Source organism: Oncorhynchus tshawytscha, unplaced genomic scaffold, assembly GCF_018296145.1.
Source record: "Oncorhynchus tshawytscha isolate Ot180627B unplaced genomic scaffold, Otsh_v2.0 Un_contig_1515_pilon_pilon, whole genome shotgun sequence".
Classification (NCBI taxonomy): domain Eukaryota; kingdom Metazoa; phylum Chordata; class Actinopteri; order Salmoniformes; family Salmonidae; genus Oncorhynchus; species Oncorhynchus tshawytscha.
The window spans coordinates 212501-231554 of NW_024609595.1; the positions used below are offsets into that span (position 1 = coordinate 212501).

The 19054-nt window shown below is 50.6% G+C and overlaps 1 pseudogene; it reads right to left on the reverse strand.

Annotated features, from left to right (window-relative positions):
• Window positions 1–19054, reverse strand: part of LOC121845231 — a 40830-nt pseudogene that overhangs the window by 15052 nt on the left and 6724 nt on the right.

Sequence of the window (19054 nt, forward strand, 5' to 3'; positions counted from 1 at the left end):
CACATACACACACACACACACACACCTGGGGAGGGAGAGAGAGAGACTGTTACGTACACATACACACACACACACACACACACACACACCTGGGGAGGAGAGAGAGAGAGACTGTTACGTACACATACACACACACACACACACACACCTGGGGAGGGAGAGAGAGAGAGACTGTTACGTACACATACACACACACACACACCTGGGGAGGGAGAGAGAGAGACTGTTAGGCACACGCACACACCTGAGAGACATGGTATCGCACCAACACAGTGACCATCTCAAAACACACACACACACACACACACACGGTCGTACCCTCTCTCTCAGCTTCTCACGTACGAAGAGTCTGAGGACGGCGAAGGGAGCTCTGAACCAGAGAGGAGACGACACGATGAACACACACTTCAGACGCGCTGGGAACGCACCCTAGGAGAGACACACACACACACAGGTAACGAGTGAATGGAAAAAGACAAAAGAGGGAAGAAATAGAAGGAGAGAGAGGATGATGATGAAGAGAGGAGAGGAAGAGAGGATGATGATGAAGAGAGGAGAGGAAGAGAGGATGATGAAGAGAGGAGAGAGAGAGGATGATGATGAAGAGAGGAGAGGAAGAGAGGATGATGAAGAGAGGAGAGGAAGAGAGGATGATGATGAAGAGAGGAGAGGAAGAGAGGATGATGAAGAGAGGAGAGGAAGAGAGGATGATGATGAGAGGAGAGGAAGAGAGGATGATGATGAGAGGAGAGGAAGAGAGGATGATGAAGAGAGGAAGAGAGGAGAGGAAGAGAGGATGATGAAGAGGAGAGGAAGAACTACTTTAGATCAGAGCCCTATTTCCTATATAGTGCACTACTATAGACCAGAGCCCTATTCCCTATATAGTGGTACTACTATAGACCAGAGCCCTATTCCCTATATAGTGGTACTACTACAGACCAGAGCCCTATTCCCTATATAGTGGTACTACTATAGACCAGAGCCCTATTCCCTATATAGTGGTACTACTATAGACCAGAGCCCTATTCCCTATATAGTGGCACTACTATAGACCAGGGCCCTATTCCCTATATAGTGGTACTACTTTAGACCAGGACCCTATTCCCTATATAGTGGTACTACTATAGACCAGAGCCCTATTCCCTATATAGTGGTACTACTTTAGACCAGGACCCTATTCCCTATATAGTGGTACTACTATAGACCAGAGCCCTATTCCCTATATAGTGGTACTACTTTAGACCAGGACCCTATTCCCTATATAGTGAACTACTAGTGACCAGAGTAATGTACTATACAAGGTATGATGCATCGAGGACATTGACTGGGTTCTGGTAACACGGCCCATTGACTGGGTTCTGGTAACACGGCCCATTGACTGGGTTCTGTAACACAGCCCAATGACTGGGTTCTGGTAACACGGCCCATTGACTGGGTTCTGTAAACCGGCCCATTGACTGGGTTCTGCAAACCGGCCCATTGACTGGGTTCTGGTAACACGGCCCATTGACTGGGTTCTGGTAACACGGCCCATTGACTGGGTTCTGTAAACCGGCCCATTGACCAGTACTGGTAACACGGCCCATTGACTGGGTTCTGGTAAAATGGCCCATTGACTGGGTTCTGGTAACACGGTCCATTGACTGGGTTCTGGTACTGGTAACACGGCCCATTGACTGGGTTCTGGTAACACGGCCCATTGACTGGGTTCTGGTAACACGGCCCATTGACTGGGTTCTGGTAACACGGCCCATTGACTGGGTTCTGGTAACACGGCCCATTGACCCAGTACTGGTAACACGGCCCATTGACCCAGTACTGGTAACACGGTCCATTGACTGGGTTCTGGTAACACGGCCCATTGACTGGGTTCTGGTAACACGGCCCATTGACTGGGTTCTGGTAAACCGGCCCATTGACTGGGTTCTGGTAACACGGCCCATTGACTGGGTTCTGCAAACCGGCCCATTGACTGGGTTCTGGTAACACGGCCCATTGACTGGGTTCTGGTAACACGGTCCATTGACTGGGTTCTGGTAACACGGCCCATTGACTGGGTTCTGGTAACACGGACCATTGACTGGGTTCTGGTAACACGGCCCATTGACTGGGTTCTGGTAACACGGCCCAATGACTGGGTTCTGGTAAACCGGCCCATTGACTGGGTTCTGGTAACACGGCCCATTGACTGGGTTCTGGTAACACGGCCCATGGACTGGGTTCTGGTAACACGGCCCATTGACTGGGTTCTGGTAACACGGCCCATTGACTGGGTTCTGCTAAACCGGCCCATTGACTGGGTTCTGCTAAACCGGCCCATTGACTGGGTTCTGGTAACACGGCCCATTGACTGGGTTCTGTAACACGGCCCATTGACTGGGTTCTGGTAACACGGCCCATTGCCTGGGTTCTGGTAAACCGGCCCATTGACTGGGTTCTGGTAAACCGCCCATTGACTGGGTTCTGTAAACCGGCCCATTGACTGGGTTCTGGTAAACCGGCCCATTGACTGGGTTCTGGTAACACGGCCCATTGACTGGGTTCTGGTAACACGGCCCATTGCCTGGGTTCTGTAAACCGGCCCATTGACTGGGTTCTGGTAACACGGCCCATTGACTGGGTTCTGGTAACACGGCCCATTGACTGGGTTCTGGTAACACGGCCCCATTGACTGGGTTCTGTAACACGGCCCATTGCCTGGGTTCTGGTAACACGGCCCATTGACTGGGTTCTGGGTAACACGGCCCATTGACTGGGTTCTGGTAACACGGCCCATTGACTGGGTTCTGTAACACGGCCCATTGACTGGGTTCTGGTAACACGGCCCATTGACTGGGTTCTGGTAACACGGCCCATTGACTGGGTTCTGGTAACACGGCCCATTGCCTGGGTTCTGGTAACACGGCCCATTGCCTGGGTTCTGGGTAACACGGCCCATTGCCTGGGTTCTGGTAACACGGCCCATTGACTGGGTTCTGCAAACCGGCCCATTGACCGGGTTCTGGTAACACGGCCCATTGACCGGGTTCTGGTAACACGGCCCATTGACCGGGTTCTGGTAACACGGCCCATTGACCGGGTTCTGGTAACACGGCCCATTGACCGGGTTCTGGTAACACGGCCCATTGCCCGGGTTCTGGTAACACGGCCCATTGCCTGGGTTCTGGTAACACGGCCCATTGCCTGGGTTCTGGTAACACGGCCCATTGCCTGGGTTCTGGTAACACGGCCCATTGACCGGGATCTGTAAACCGGCCCATTGACCGGGTTCTGCAACACGCCCATTGACCGGGTTCTGCAACACGGCCCATTGACCGGGTTCTGGTAACACGGCCCATTGACCGGGTTCTGGTAACACGGCCCATTGACCGGGTTCTGGTAACACGGCCCATTGACCGGGTTCTGGTAACACGGCCCATTGACCGGGTTCTGGTAACACGGCCCATTGACCGGGTTCTGTAACACGGCCCATTGACCGGGTTCTGGTAACACGGCCCATTGACCGGGTTCTGGTAACACGGCCCATTGACCGGGTTCTGGTAACACGGCCCATTGACCGGGTTCTGGTAACACGGCCCATTGACCGGGTTCTGCAACACGGCCCATTGACCGGGTTCTGGTAACACGGCCCATTGACCGGGTTCTGGTAACACGGCCCATTGACCGGGTTCTGGTAACACGGCCCATTGACTGGGTTCTGGTAACACGGCCCATTGACTGGGTTCTGGTAACACGGCCCATTGACTGGGTTCTGGTACTCCTTGTTTTTAGCCTCATTATTGTTATTTAATTTTATACAACTTAATATTTTTATTCGTACATTTTCTTACTTTAACTCTGCATTGTTGGGACAGGGAGTCATTTGACAGGGAGTCATTTGACAGGGAGTCATTTGACAGGAGTCATTTGACAGGGAGTCATTTGACAGGGAGTCATTTGACAGGGAGTCATCTGACAGGGAGTCATCTGACAGGGAGTCATTTGACAGGGAGTCATTTCGGACAGGGAGTCATTTCGGACAGGGAGTCATTTCGGACAGGAGTCATTTCGGACAGGGAGTCATTTCGGACAGGGAGTCATTTCGGACAGGGAGTCATCTGACAGGGAGTCATCTGACAGGGAGTCATCTGACAGGGAGTCATTTGACAGGGAGTCATCTGACAGGGAGTCATTTGACAGGGAGTCATTTCGGACAGGGAGTCATTTGACAGGGAGTCATTTCGGACAGCGAGTCATTTCGGACAGGGAGTCATTTCGGACAGGGAGTCATTTCGGACAGGGAGTCATTTCGGACAGGGAGTCATTTCGGGCAGGGAGTCATTTGGGGCAGGGAGTCATTTGGGGCAGGGAGTCATTTGGGGCAGGGAGTCATTTGGGACAGGGAGTCATTTGGACCAGGAGTCATTTGGGACAGGGAGTCATTTGGGACAGGGAGTCATTTGGGACACAGGCGGTGTGTTACCTTGAGGAGGTCGAGGATCTTGACACAGAGCTCATAGTCAAAGTTCCCATAGCTGGAGTTGGTCATGTCATAGATGAATATTAAACCATCTCTCTGGGTGTCAACACTGGAGAGAGGAAGGGGGGGAGAGAGGGAGGGAGAGAGGGGGAGGTGAGTTATCTGTTATGTACATTAAAGGATTGAGAGGTGAAGGAGACAAAGAGAGAAGGACTAATTAAGGACGGAGGGAGAGAATAGGACTAATTAAGGAGAGAGGAAGAGAATATGACTAATTAATGAGAGAGAGAGAGAATAGGACTAATTAGGGAGAGAGAGAATAGGACTAATTAAGGAGAGAGAGAGAGGCAGAAAATAGGACTAATTAAGGAGAGAGGGAGAGAGAGAGAATAGGACTAATTAAGGAGAGAGAGAGAATAGGACTAATTAGGAGAGAGAGAGAATAGGACTAATTAGGGAGAGAGAGAGAATAGGACTAATTAGGAGAGAGAGAGAGAGAATAGGACTAATTAGGAGAGAGAGAGAGAATAGGACTAATTAGGAGAGAGAGAGAGAATAGGACTAATTAGGGAGAGAGAGAGAGAATAGGACTAATTAGGGAGAGAGAGAGAGAATAGGACTAATTAGGGAGAGAGAGAGAGAATAGGACTAATTAGGGAGAGAGAGAGAGAATAGGACTAATTAGGGAGAGAGAGAGAGAATAGGACTAATTAAGGAGAGAGAGAGAGAGAATAGGACTAATTAAGGAGAGAGAGAGAATAGGACTAATTAGGGAGAGAGAGAATAGGACTAATTAAGGAGAGAGAGAGAGGCAGAAAATAGGACTAATTAAGGAGAGAGGAGAGAGAGAGAGAGAGAATAGGACTAATTAAGGAGAGAGAGAGAATAGGACTAATTAAGGAGAGAGAGAGAATAGGACTAATTAAGGAGAGAGAGAGAATAGGACTAATTAAGGAGAGAGAGAGAATAGGATTAATTAAGGAGAGAGAGAGAATAGGACTAATTAAGGAGAGAGAGAGAGAAAAGGACTAATTAAGGAGAGAGAGAGAGAAAAGGACTAATTAAGGAGAGAGAGAGAGAAAAGGACTAATTAAGGAGAGAGAGAGAGAATAGGACTAATTAAGGAGAGAGAGAGAGAATAGGACTAATTAAGGAGAGAGAGAGAGAGAATATGACTAATTAAGGAGAGAGAATAGGACTAATTAAGGAGAGAGGAAGAGAATATGACTAATTAAAGAGAGAGAGAGAGAATAGGACTAATTAAGGAGAGAGAGAGAGAATAGGACTAATTAAGGAGAGAGAGAGAATAGGACTAATTAAGGAGAGAGAGAGAGAATAGGACTAATTAAGGAGAGAGAGAGAATAGGACTAATTAAGGAGAGAGGTAGAGAATATGACTAATTAGGGAGAGAGAGAGAGAGAATAGGACTAATTAAGGAGAGAGGGAGAGAATATGACTAATTAAAGAGAGAGAGAGAGTAGGACTAATTAAGGACAGAGAGAGAATAGGACCAATTAAGGAGAGAGGAAGAGAATAGGACTAATTAAGGAGAGAGGGAGAGAATATGACTAATTAAGGAGAGAGGGAGAGAATAGGACTAATTAAGGAGAGAGAGAGAGAATAGGACTAATTAAGGAGAGAGGGAGAGAATATGACTAATTAAGGAGAGAGGGAGAGAATAGGACTAATTAAGGAGAGAGAGAGAGAATAGGACTAATTAAGGAGAGAGAGAATAGGACTAATTAAGGAGAGAGGGAGAGAATAGGACTAATTAAGGACAGAGAGAGAATAGGACTAATTAAGGAGAGAGAGAGAGAATATGACTAATTAAGGAGAGAGGGAGAGAATAGGACTAATTAAGGACAGAGAGAGAATAGGACAAATTAAGGAGAGAGGGAGAGAATATGACTAATTAAAGAGAGAGAGAGAGTAGGACTAATTAAGGACAGAGAGAGAATAGGACCAATTAAGGAGAGAGGAAGAGAATAGGACTAATTAAGGAGAGAGGGAGAGAATATGACTAATTAAGGAGAGAGGGAGAGAATAGGACTAATTAAGGAGAGAGAGAGAGAATAGGACTAATTAAGGAGAGAGGGAGAGAATATGACTAATTAAGGAGAGAGGGAGAGAATAGGGCTAATTAAGGAGAGAGAGAGAGAATAGGACTAATTAAGGAGAGAGAGAATAGGACTAATTAAGGAGAGAGGGAGAGAATAGGACTAATTAAGGACAGAGAGAGAATAGGACTAATTAAGGAGAGAGAGAGAGAATAGGACTAATTAAGGACAGAGAGAGAATAGGACCAATTAAGGAGAGAGGGAGAGAATATGACTAATTAAAGAGAGAGAGAGAGTAGGACTAATTAAGGACAGAGAGAGAATAGGACCAATTAAGGAGAGAGGAAGAGAATAGGACTAATTAAGGAGAGAGGGAGAGAATATGACTAATTAAGGAGAGAGGGAGAGAATAGGACTAATTAAGGAGAGAGAGAGAGAATAGGACTAATTAAGGAGAGAGGGAGAGAATATGACTAATTAAGGAGAGAGGGAGAGAATAGGACTAATTAAGGAGAGAGAGAGAGAATAGGACTAATTAAGGAGAGAGAGAATAGGACTAATTAAGGAGAGAGGGAGAGAATATGACTAATTAAGGAGAGAGAGAGAGAATAGGACTAATTAAGGAGAGAGAGAGAGAATATGACTAATTAAGGAGAGAGAGAGAGAATAGGACTAATTAAGGAGAGAGAGAGAGAATAGGACTAATTAAGGAGAGAGAGAGAGAATAGGACTAATTAAGGAGAGAGGGAGAGAATATGACTAATTAAGGAGAGAGGGAGAGAATAGGACTAATTAAGGACAGAGAGAGAATAGGACCAATTAAGGAGAGAGGGAGAGAATATGACTAATTAAAGAGAGAGAGAGAGTAGGACTAATTAAGGACAGAGAGAGAATAGGACCAATTAAGGAGAGAGGAAGAGAATAGGACTAATTAAGGAGAGAGGGAGAGAATATGACTAATTAAGGAGAGAGGGAGAGAATAGGACTAATTAAGGAGAGAGAGAGAGAATAGGACTAATTAAGGAGAGAGAGAGAGAATAGGACTAATTAAGGAGAGAGGGAGAGAATATGACTAATTAAGGAGAGAGGGAGAGAATAGGACTAATTAAGGACAGAGAGAGAATAGGACCAATTAAGGAGAGAGGGAGAGAATATGACTAATTAAAGAGAGAGAGAGAGTAGGACTAATTAAGGACAGAGAGAGAATAGGACCAATTAAGGAGAGAGGAAGAGAATAGGACTAATTAAGGAGAGAGGGAGAGAATATGACTAATTAAGGAGAGAGGGAGAGAATAGGACTAATTAAGGAGAGAGAGAATAGGACTAATTAAGGAGAGAGGGAGAGAATATGACTAATTAAGGAGAGAGGGAGAGAATAGGACTAATTAAGGAGAGAGAGAGAGAATAGGACTAATTAAGGAGAGAGAGAATAGGACTAATTAAGGAGAGAGGGAGAGAATAGGACTAATTAAGGACAGAGAGAGAATAGGACTAATTAAGGAGAGAGAGAATAGGACTAATTAAGGACAGAGAGAGAATAGGACCAATTAAGGAGAGAGGGAGAGAATATGACTAATTAAAGAGAGAGAGAGAGTAGGACTAATTAAGGACAGAGAGAGAATAGGACCAATTAAGGAGAGAGGAAGAGAATAGGACTAATTAAGGAGAGAGGGAGAGAATATGACTAATTAAGGAGAGAGGGAGAGAATAGGACTAATTAAGGAGAGAGAGAGAATAGGACTAATTAAGGAGAGAGGGAGAGAATATGACTAATTAAGGAGAGAGGGAGAGAAAAGGACTAATTAAGGAGAGATAGAGAGAATAGGACTAATTAAGGAGAGAGAATAGGACTAATTAAGGAGAGAGGAAGAGAATAGGACTAATTAAGGAGAGAGGGAGAGAATATGACTAATTAAGGAGAGAGGGAGAGAATAGGACTAATTAAGGAGAGAGAGAGAGAATAGGACTAATTAAGGAGAGAGAGAATAGGACTAATTAAGGAGAGAGGGAGAGAATATGACTAATTAAGGAGAGAGGGAGAGAATATGACTAATTAAGGAGAGAGGGAGAGAATAGGACTAATTAAGGAGAGAGAGAGAGAATAGGACTAATTAAGGAGAGAGAGAGAGAATAGGACTAATTAAGGAGAGAGAATAGGACTAATTAAGGAGAGAAAGAGAGAATAGGACTAATTAAGGAGAGAGAGAGAGAGTAGGACTAATTAAGGACAGAGAGAGAATAGGACCAATTAAGGAGAGAGGGAGAGAATATGACTAATTAAAGAGAGAGAGAGAGTAGGACTAATTAAGGACAGAGAGAGAATAGGACCAATTAAGGAGAGAGGGAGAGAATATGACTAATTAAAGAGAGGGAGAGAGTAGGACTAATTAAGGAGAGAGGAAGAGAATAGGACTAATTAAGGAGAGAGGGAGAGAATATGACTAATTAAGGAGAGAGGGAGAGAATATGACTAATTAAGGAGAGAGGGAGAGAATAGGACTAATTAAGGAGAGAGAGAGAGAATAGGACTAATTAAGGAGAGAGAGAATAGGACTAATTAAGGAGAGAGAGAGAGAAATAAAAAGAGATAAATAATGTAGTGCAGGGGGGGTTACCTCTCGATGGCTTTGTCCAGCTGAAAGATGATGGCCTGCAGCACAGCCCTATGGGTAGTGACATCAGAGCGGTGGAGACGAGCGGTGAACAGAGCCAGAGCAGCACCCTTAGCATCACGACCAGGCTGAAACACACAGAGCTTTACTGTAAACACAGCATTCTAGCAAACCTTTACCTAGTCCTCATGAGCTTTACTGTAAACACAACAGACAGCATTTTCTACCTCTTTTCTCACATCCTCCCTCTTCACTTCAGTCGTTCTCTCTCCCCGCTCCTCCTCCCTCATCCATCCTCCATCCCCCCTCCTCCCTCCCTCCCCCCTTCTCAGTCTAATTGGTGAGGGTTTGTTCAGACAGCCCCATTCATCATAAGACAAACCCTCAGAGGGAAAGAAGAGGAGAGAGAGAAGAAGGAGTCAGACGGGAGGGCGAGAGGACCTGCTGCCTGTCAGCTCAGTCTTCTCCTCTTTTTCCTCATTCCTCTGCTCATAGACGTCAGTTTTTCCAGGGAGAGAGAGAGAATGTAAGACACATTAGTTGGGTTATTAGTTCAACAAGCTGCCTCTGTTCCTGCCACTGTTGTCAGACACACAAACGACTTGAGTTGCAGAGGCCAAAAACGACCCGAGAGAAACAGAAACCCCTGGCAAACTGACGCTGTTCAGTCTACAGGTCAAATTGCATAATTTAGTGGAATTAAATTGCCCCGTGTGTATTTTCGTTAGTCGTCTTATTTATCCAACACAACTATCACATGCTCACAGTACACAGAGACTATTCTGAGAGGGATTTCTCCTGCTGCTCCTCAGCTGATGTCTGCTGGAGGAAAACGTGTTTTCCCCTCCCATTCAGGTACGGGCAACCGGCCCCCTCCCATTCAGGTACGGGCAACCGGCCCCCTCCCATACAGGTACGGGCAACCGGCCCCCTCCCATTCAGGTACGGGCAACCGGCCCCCTCCCATTCAGGTACGGGCAACCGGCCCCCTCCCATTCAGGTACGGGCAACCGGCCCCCTCCCATTCAGGTACGGGCAACCGGCCCCCTCCCATTCAGGTACGGGCAACCGGCCCCCTCCCATTCAGTACGGGCAACCGGCCCCTCCCATTCAGGTACGGGCAACCGGCCCCCTCCCATTCAGGTACGGGCAACCGGCCCCCTCCCATTCAGGTACGGGCAACCGGCCCCCTCCCATTCAGGTACGGGCAACCGGCCCCCTCCCATTCAGGTACGGGCAACCGCCCCCTCCCATTCAGGTACGGGCAACCGGCCCTCCCATTCAGGTACGGGCAACCGGCCCCCTCCCATTCAGGTACGGGCAACCGGCCCCCTCCCATTCAGGTACGGGCAACCGGCCCCCTCCCATTCAGGTACGGGCAACCGGCCCCTCCCATTCAGGTACGGGCAACCGGCCCCCTCCCATTCAGGTACGGGCAACCGGCCCCCTCCCATTCAGGTACGGGCAACCGGCCCCCTCCCATTCAGGTACGGGCAACCGGCCCCCTCCCATTCAGGTACGGGCAACCGGCCCCCTCCCATTCAGGTACGGGCAACCGGCCCCCTCCCATTCAGGTACGGTCAACCGGCCCCCTCCCATTCAGGTACGGGCAACCGGCCCCCTCCCATTCAGGTACGGCCGGCCCCCTCCCATTCAGGTACGGTCAACCGGCCCCCTCCCATTCAGGTACGGGCAACCGGCCCCCTCCCATTCAGGTACGGGCAACCGGCCCCCTCCCATTCAGGTACGGGCAACCGGCCCCCTCCCATTCAGGTACGGGCAACCGGCCCCCTCCCATTCAGGTACGGGCAACCGGCCCCCTCCCATTCAGGTACGGGCAACCGGCCCCCTCCCATTCAGGTACGGGCAACCGGCCCCCTCCCATTCAGGTACGGGCAACCGGCCCCCTCCCATTCAGGTACGGGCAACCGGCCCCCTCCCATTCAGGTACGGGCAACCGGCCCCCCTCCCATTCAGGTACGGGCAACCGGCCCCCTCCCATTCAGGTACGGGCAACCGGCCCTCCCATTCAGGTACGGGCAACCGGCCCCCTCCCATTCAGGTACGGGCAACCGGCCCCCTCCCATTCAGGTACGGGCAACCGGCCCCCTCCCATTCAGGTACGGGCAACCGGCCCCCTCCCATTCAGGTACGGGCAACCGGCCCCTCCCATTCAGGTACGGGCAACCGGCCCCCTCCCATTCAGGCACGGGCAACCGGCCCCCTCCCATTCAGGCACGGGCAACCCCCCTCCCATTCAGGCACGGGCAACCGGCCCCCTCCCATTCAGGCACGGGCAACCGGCCCCCTCCCATTCAGGCACGGGCAACCGGCCCCCTCCCATACAGGTACGGGCAACCGGCCCCCTCCCATTCAGGTACGGGCAACCGGCCCCCTCCCATACAGGTACGGGCAACCGGCCCCCTCCCATTCAGGTACGGGCAACCGGCCCCCTCCCATTCAGGTACGGGCAACCGGCCCCCTCCCATTCAGGCACGGGCAACCGGCCCCCTCCCATTCAGGCACGGGCAACCGGCCCCCTCCCATTCAGGCACGGGCAACCGGCCCCCTCCCATTCAGGCACGGGCAACCGGCCCCCTCCCATTCAGGCACGGGCAACCGGCCCCCTCCCATTCAGGCACGGGCAACCGGCCCCCTCCCATTCAGGCACGGGCAACCGGCCCCCTCCCATTCAGGTACGGGCAACCGGCCCCCTCCCATTCAGGTACGGGCAACCGGCCCCCTCCCATTCAGGTACGGGCAACCGGCCCCCTCCCATTCAGGTACGGGCAACCGGCCCCCTCCCATTCAGGTACGGGCAACCGGCCCCCTCCCATTCAGGTACGGGCAACCGGCCCCCTCCCATTCAGGTACGGGCAACCGGCCCCCTCCCATTCAGGTACGGGCACCGGCCCCCTCCCATTCAGGTACGGGCAACCGGCCCCCTCCCATTCAGGTACGGGCAACCGGCCCCCTCCCATTCAGGTACGGGCAACCGGCCCCCTCCCATTCAGGTACGGGCAACCGGCCCCCTCCCATTCAGGTACGGGCAACCGGCCCCCTCCCATTCAGGTACGGGCAACCGGCCCCCTCCCATTCAGGTACGGGCAACCGGCCCCCTCCCATTCAGGTACGGGCAACCGGCCCCCTCCCATTCAGGTACGGGCAACCGGCCCCCTCCCATTCAGGTACGGGCAACCGGCCCCCTCCCATTCAGGTACGGGCAACCGGCCCCCTCCCATTCAGGTACGGGCAACCGGCCCCCTCCCATTCAGGTACGGGCAACCGGCCCCCTCCCATTCAGGTACGGGCAACCGCCCCCTCCCATTCAGGTACGGGCAACCGGCCCCCTCCCATTCAGGTACGGGCAACCGGCCCCCTCCCATTCAGGTACGGGCAACCGGCCCCCTCCCATTCAGGTACGGGCAACCGGCCCTCCCATTCAGGTACGGGCAACCGGCCCCCTCCCATTCAGGTACGGGCAACCGGCCCCCTCCCATTCAGGTACGGGCAACCGGCCCCCTCCCATTCAGGCACGGGCAACCGGCCCCCTCCCATTCAGGCACGGGCAACCGGCCCTCCCATTCAGGCACGGGCAACCGGCCCTCCCATTCAGGCACGGGCAACCGGCCCCCTCCCATTCAGGTACGGGCAACCGGCCCCCTCCCATTCAGGTACGGGCAACCGGCCCCCTCCCATTCAGGTACGGGCAACCGGCCCCCTCCCATTCAGGTACGGGCAACCGGCCCCCTCCCATTCAGGTACGGGCAACCGGCCCCCTCCCATTCAGGTACGGGCAACCGGCCCCCTCCCATTCAGGTACGGGCAACCGGCCCCCCTCCCATTCAGGTACGGGCAACCGGCCCCCTCCCATTCAGGTACGGGCAACCGGCTGCAGTAGGCCGTTCCATGGAACACACAGCCTATTGGCCAATGCTGCAGTAGGCCGTTCCATGGAACACACAGCCTATTGGCCAATACTGCAGTAGGCCGTTCCATGGAACACACAGCCTATTGGCCAATACTGCAGTAGGCCGTTCCATGGAACACACAGCCTATTGGCCAATGCTGCAGTAGGCCCTTCCATGGAACACACAGCCTATTGGCCAATACTGCAGTAGGCCCTTCTATGGAACACACAGCCTATTGGCCAATGCTGCAGTAGGCCCTTCCATTGGTCTTTCACACCGAGGATCTGTCATTATCGAGGAGGGAGATTATTAGAAAGATTTTTCAAATAGCTTACTGTGAAAAACTATAGTTTTAATATATTATCATTCGCAATGGAGGTACAACATTAAAAAAAAAACACTTTCCTACATTTCCACGCAGCAGGCCAGTAACTTCTATTCGTGTTCAGGCATGTGCGCTCCCTCAACATGACCAGACACATGCCCCCCCCCAACACTATCAGGGCAGAGAAACCAGATACATGCTCCCTCAACATGACCAGACACATGCCCCCCCAACACTATCAGGGCAGAGAAACCAGATACATGCTCCTCAACATGACCAGGGCAGAGAAACCACACACATGCCCCCTCAACATGATCAGGGCGGAGAAACCAGACACATGCCCCCAACATGATCAGGGTAGAGAAACCAGACACATGCCCCCCAACATGATCAGGTCAGAGAAACCAGACACATGCTCCCTCAACATTATCAGGGCAGAGAACTCCCTCAACATGATCAGGGTAGAGAAACCAGACACATCCCCCCCACCTCAACATGATCAGGGCAGAGAACTCCCCCAACATGATCAGGGCAGAGAAACCAGACACATGCCCCCTCAACATTATCAGGGTAGAGAAACCAGACACATGCCCCCTCAACATTATCAGAGCAGAGAAACCAGACACATCCCCCAACATGATCAGGGCAGAGAAACCAGACACATGCCCCCCTCAACATTATCAGGGCAGAGAAACCAGACACATGCCCCCCTCAACATTATCAGGGCAGAGAAACCAGATTCACACAATGAATGGAGAGAGACGGAGCCCTTCTGGAGAGAGACGGGTCCCTTCTGGAGAGAGAGAGACGGGTCCCTTCTGGAGAGAGACGGGTCCCTTCTGGAGAGAGACGGGTCCCTTCTGGAGAGAGAGAGACGGGTCCCTTCTGGAGAGAGACGGGTCCCTTCTGGAGAGAGAGAGAGACGGGTCCCTTCTGGAGAGAGAGAGACGGGGCCCTTCTGGAGAGAGACGGGGCCCTTCTGGAGAGAGAGAGACGGGGCCCTTCTGGAGAGAGACGGGGCCCTTCTGGAGAGAGAGAGACGGGTCCCTTCTGGAGAGAGAGAGACGGGGCCCTTCTGGAGAGAGACGGGGCCCTTCTGGAGAGAGAGAGACGGGTCCCTTCTGGAGAGAGAGAGACGGGGCCCTTCTGAAGAGAGACGGGGCCCTTCTGGAGAGAGACGGGGCCCTTCTGGAGAGAGAGTGGCCGATATCTTCACCCCTCCCCCTATCTTGTCTCAACATTTTTTAAATGATACTCAAGATGCAAAATGATCTTCACATATTTCATTCATATGCTATTCACTGACAGCCACAACTCAATAATCAGCTAGTCTCTCTATAGACACTCACAGGGGCCCTACACTCTTACGCACACACTACAACACACACTACAACACACACACTACAACACACACACACACACACACACACACACACACACTACACACACACACACACACACACACACACTACAACACACAGACGCACACACACTACAAAACACAGACTGCAACACACACTACAACACACACTACAACACACACACACACACACTACAAAACACACTACACACACACACACACACACACACACTACAACACACAGACGCACACACACTACAAAACACAGACTGCAACACACACACACTCCATTTTGTCACTCACAAATAATAAGCACAAACATTTATACTGACACTCTATACACACACACACTGCTACTCTGTTTATCTTTGATCGTGATTCCTAGTCTCCTTCCCCCTATACATATCTACCTCCATCACCCCAGTATCCCTGTCTCCTTCCCCTATACATATCTACCTCCATCACCCCAGTATCCCTGTCTCCTATACATATCTACCTCCATCACTCCAGTCTCCCTGTCTCCTTCCCCTATACATATCTACCTCCATCACTCCAGTATCCCTGTCTCCTATACATATCTACCTCCATCACTCCAGTCTCCCTGTCTCCTTCCCCTATACATATCTACCTCCATCACTCCAGTATCCCTGTCTCCTATACATATCTACCTCCATCACTCCAGTCTCCCTGTCTCCTTCCCCTATACATATCTACCTCCATCACTCCAGTCTCCCTGTCTCCTTCCCCCTATACATATCTACCTCCATCACTCCAGTCTCCCTGTCCCCTATACATATCTACCTCCATCACTCCAGTCTCCCTGTCTCCTTACCCCTATACATATCTACCTCCATCACTCCAGTCTCCCTGTCTCCTTCCCCCTATACATATCTACCTCCATCACTCCAGTCTCCCTGTCTCCTTCCCCTCTACATATCTACCTCCATCACTCCAGTCTCCCTGTCTCCTTCCCCTCTACATATCTACCTCCATCACTCCAGTATCCCTGTCTCCTTCCCCCTATACATATCTACCTCCATCACTCCAGTATCCCTGTCTCCTTCCCCTATACATATCTACCTCCATCACTCCAGTATCCCTGTCTCCTTCCCCCTATACATATCTACCTCCATCACTCCAGTATCCCTGTCTCCTATACATATCTACCTCCATCACTCCAGTATCCCTGTCTCCTATACATATCTACCTCCATCACTCCAGTATCCCTGTCTCCTTCCCCCTATACATATCTACCTCCATCACTCCAGTATCCCTGTCTCCTATACATATCTACCTCCATCACTCCAGTCTCCCTGTCTCCTTCCCCTATACATATCTACCTCCATCACTCCAGTATCCCTGTCTCCTTCCCCCTATACATATCTACCTCCATCACTCCAGTATCCCTGTCTCCTATACATATCTACCTCCATCACTCCAGTCTCCCTGTCTCCTATACATATCTACCTCCATCACTCCAGTATCCCTGTCTCCTTCCCCCTCTACATATCTACCTCCATCACTCCAGTATCCCTGTCTCCTTCCCCTATACATATCTACCTCCATCACTCCAGTATCCCTGTCTCCTTCCCCCTCTACATATCTACCTCCATCACTCCAGTCTCCCTGTCTCCTTACCCCTATAGATATCTACCTCCATCACTCCAGTATCCCTGTCTCCTTCCCCCTATACATATCTACCTCCATCACTCCAGTATCCCTGTCTCCTTCCCCCTATACATATCTACCTCCATCACTCCAGTATCCCTGTCCCCTTCCCCTATACATATCTACCTCCATCACTCCAGTATCCCTGTATCCTTCCCCTATACATATCTACCTCCATCACTCCAGTATCCCTGTCTCCTTCCCCCTATACATATCTACCTCCATCACTCCAGTATCCCTGTCTCTTTCCCCCTATACATATCTACCTCCATCACTCCAGTATCCCTGTCTCCTATACATATCTACCTCCATCACTCCAGTATCCCTGTCTCCTATACATATCTACCTCCATCACTCCAGTATCCCTGTCTCCTATACATATCTACCTCCATCACTCCAGTATCCCTGTCTCCTATACATATCTACCTCCATCACTCCAGTATCCCTGTCTCCTTCCCCTATACATATCTACCTCCATCACCCCAGTATCCCTGTCTCCTATACATATCTACCTCCATCACTCCAGTATCCCTGTCTCCTTCCCCCTATACATATCTACCTCCATCACTCCAGTCTCCCTGTCTCCTTCCCCTATACATATCTACCTCCATCACTCCAGTCTCCCTGTCTCCTTCCCCCTATACATATCTACCTCCATCACTCCAGTATCCCTGTCTCCTTCCCCCTATACATATCTACCTCCATCACTCCAGTATCCCTGTCTCCTATACATATCTACCTCCATCACCCCAGTATCCCTGTCTCCTTCCCCCTATACATATCTACCTCCATCACTCCAGTATCCCTGTCCCCCTATACATATCTACCTCCATCACTCCAGTATCCCTGTCTCCTTCCCCTATACATATCTACCTCCATCACTCCAGTATCCCTGTCTCCTATACATATCTACCTCCATCACTCCAGTATCCCTGTCTCCTATACATATCTACCTCCATCACTCCAGTATCCCTGTCTCCTATACATATCTACCTCCATCACTCCAGTATCCCTGTCTCCTATACATATCTACCTCCATCACTCCAGTATCCCTGTCTCCTATACATATCTACCTCCATCACTCCAGTATCCCTGTCCCCTATACATATCTACCTCCATCACTCCAGTATCCCTGTCCCCTATACATATCTACCTCCATCACTCCAGTATCCCTGTCCCTATACATATCTACCTCCATCACTCCAGTATCCCTGTCCCCTATACATATCTACCTCCATCACTCCAGTATCCCTGTCTCCTATACATATCTACCTCCATCACTCCAGTATCCCTGTCCCCTTCCCCTCTACATATCTACCTCCATCACTCCAGTATCCCTGTCCCCTATACATATCTACCTCCATCACTCCAGTATCCCTGTCTCCTATACATATCTACCTCCATCACTCCAGTATCCCTGTCCCCTTCCCCTCTACATATCTACCTCCATCACTCCAGTATCCCTGTCCCCTCTACATATCTACCTCCATCACTCCAGTATCCCTGTCCCCTATACATATCTACCTCCATCACTCCAGTATCCCTGTCTCCTATACATATCTACCTCCATCACTCCAGTATCCCTGTCCCCTTCCCCTCTACATATCTACCTCCATCACTCCAGTATCCCTGTCTCCTATACATATCTACCTCCATCACTCCAGTATCCCTGTCCCCTTCCCCTCTACATATCTACCTCCATCACTCCAGTATCCCTGTCCCCTTCCCCCTCTACATATCTACCTCCATCACTCCAGTCTCCCTGTCCCCTTCCCCCTCTACATATCTACCTCCATCACTCCAGTCTCCCTGTCCCCTTCCCCCTCTACATATCTACCTCCATCACTCCAGTCTCCCTGTCCCCTTCCCCCTCTACATATCTACCTCCATCACTCCCAAAGAATATGGATCCTGTAAATTTATCAAAATGGCCAGTAAATCAAATTATTCCCTGGTCACGTTGTCTGGGCGCTACATTTTCCTAAAGAAAACCCTGACACACACACACACACACACACACACACACACACACACACACACACACACACACACACACACACACACACACACACACACACACACACACACACACACACACACAGGCCTCACCAGGACGGTGAACTTTCCGCTGAGCAGTTCAGAACGGAGAGGTTCCTCTTCTGGGTTAATGTTGAAGATGCCCTCCTTAATCCTCGTGTTCTGATTGGACGAATCACAGACATACAGGTCAAGGGTCAACCATTAGCACATTCTGGCATAGGTGGGAATTTTGGGTGTATCTCTCGGGACTAATAGACACAAAAATGCTCACTCACACACACTCTCTCTGTCTCTCTCTGTCTTTCTCTGTCTCTCTCTCTCTCTCTCTCACACTCACACACACTCTCTCTGTCTCTCTCTGTCTTTCTCTCTCTCTCTCTCTCTCTCTCACACTCTCTCTGTCACTCTGTCTTCTCTGTCTCTGTCTCTCTCTCTCTGTCTTTCTCTGTCTCTCTCCCTCTCTCACACTCACACACTCTCTCTGTCTCTCTCTCTCTCTCACACTCACACACACTCTCTCTGTCTCTCTCTGTCTTTCTCTGTCTCTCTCTCTCTCTCTCACACTCACACACACTCTCTCTGTCTCTCTCTGTCTTTCTCTCTCTCTCCCTCTCTCAC